The following is a 2128-nucleotide window of genomic DNA, read 5'->3' on the forward strand; positions in this document are numbered from 1 at the left end:
ATATAATATAATAATCAATATATTGATCACAGAACACATCCACTCTTCAGTCGTCATGATTTAAAATAAATAAATAAATTCTATTGTCGGGTTCTAATACTTCATGATGTTGACAATTTACTTTTCAAATAAGAAACTGTCACTGCTTTACAGTTTTTATTCTAATGTTCTCAACTTCCCACAACGTCACACAAATGTTTAATGTTTGGTAAAGTTTGGATTCCACACGTAAAACAAACATTTAATTTTGCACATCATTCATGTTTAACTTTTTTCCCCCGAAATATTAATCTCCAGAGGAATCTCAAAACTGAAACGCAGATGAATGTCACAAGCAAAACAGCAGCCAGTAAGGCTGCCATGACATCCACACAGTTGTAAACATACCAGGACATTTTGTAGGACTGTGAGCGCAGATGAGGGGCTCCTTTGTGCCTCATAACGTATTCTATCCAAAACACTGCCTGATCCAGAGGCTTCATGGGCTGATCTCTGTGCAGCCTTGAGAGCCTTTGCATGTTTTCCCTGTAAGTCGAATTGTTAAGAACTGCCATCAGTGCCTCTGCGAAGATCTGTCTGTCAAGCATGGCAATATCCACAGTCACAGCTGCTCCCTTTACTTTGACTCTGAAGATATTTTCAGGCTGATCAAAGAACAAGGGAAGTCCAACTACTGGAACCCCGTGGTAAATTGCCTCCTGAACTCCATTGGTGCCTCCGTGGGTCACGAACGCTCTTGTTTTGGGATGTCCTAAGAGGTCATTCTGTGGCAGCCAGTTGACCAGTAATGTGTTATTACCCAGGTTGCTTAGCCTTGGTCCCATATACCTCCATATGACCTTTTGAGGCAGCTGGGCGAAGGCTGCAGCAATTTCTTCAGAGACATCCTGAGGAAGTTTCCCAACTAAAGTTCCTAGGGTCATTATGACGACCCCATGATCTCCAGAACTCTGGACAAACTCCTCCAAGTCAGCAGGGAGCGGCTTTGGGGGTTTGCACTGAAAGCCACTGATGTAGACTATATTTGGCATTGTTGGACGTGGAAATTCAAAAATAAAATCATTTCTCATGAGCCATATATCAGCATCCAGGAAAAACGTTGAGTAGTCCACATCAGGGCCGAAGTACCGGTCTACTATTGGTTTGTAATTAGGTTCTGTGATACGTGACATTGTGTACATCCCACCAAGATAACTCAAAAAGTTCTGTATTCTTTGAGGGAAAGTCATCTTATCAGTCAACTCTGTTGCAGTAAAAGGAATGTATGCCAGCGGTGAGGGAGCAATGAGGAAGTGAGCCTCACCTTGAATGGTCCATCTGACGTTGTAAACAAGTGGAACTCGGAGCCAACGTGCCAGCATTGCCCCTCCGCCAATGCCAGGGTCAGTCAAAACCACATCATATTTGGCAGCATGGAGAGACTGCATCAGGTTTTTATCTTCAAACATCTGAGTCATTAGTTCACTCGCTGCCTTATGAAAGTTGAAGAACTGATCTAAAACCAAATTATTTATCTGATGCTGAGTCCAGAGGCGAGACCAAAAAGATCTAGGGTCACCCTGGAGCTTGATATCCAGGTGTTGAGACAAGAACTCGTCAAAGCTGTCCTCAAATCCACCACGGTAGGGGAGATTTACACAAGTGTAGACAGGAGACTTTTCACTGATGTACCAGCTATCAGACGCCCGAATCACAGTGACCTGGTGGCCTTTGACATGCAGTTCTTCTATGAGTACTTTCATGTTTACCCAATGGCTTCCATCCAGGGGGAACACCAGAATTTTGCCCCCAGATGCAGAGGATAGCTGACTCAAGAGCAGAACAAAGGCAAACCAAGCCAAATTGGACATTGTGCTGACCCTCAGGCACCTGGAAAATAAACAAAAATAAGTGGGTTTGCAGGTCTTTTTGTGTACAGTCATACAGAAACATAAAATACATGGGTGGACATGACTCTGGCACGCTACGTAAGTACAATTCTGATATTATTTCCATGTGATGCCACATTGCACCTTTACTCCACTGCATTTTAGAGGCAAACATTGTGCCGTTTACTCCCCTATGTTATGTGACAGCAGTTGCTATGCTATGATAGAGAGATCTTTAATGTAGCCCAAACTGAACACAA

At 43.2% G+C, this 2128-nt stretch overlaps 1 pseudogene; it reads right to left on the minus strand.

Annotated features, from left to right (window-relative positions):
- Positions 1 to 254: 254 nt before the first annotated feature.
- Positions 255 to 1823, minus strand: LOC103363841 (UDP-glucuronosyltransferase 2C1 pseudogene; annotated as a pseudogene).
- Between the last annotated feature and the right edge of the window lie 305 nt (positions 1824 to 2128).

Source organism: Stegastes partitus, unplaced genomic scaffold, assembly GCF_000690725.1.
Source record: "Stegastes partitus isolate 25-593 unplaced genomic scaffold, Stegastes_partitus-1.0.2 Scaffold694, whole genome shotgun sequence".
Lineage (NCBI taxonomy): Eukaryota > Metazoa > Chordata > Actinopteri > Pomacentridae > Stegastes > Stegastes partitus.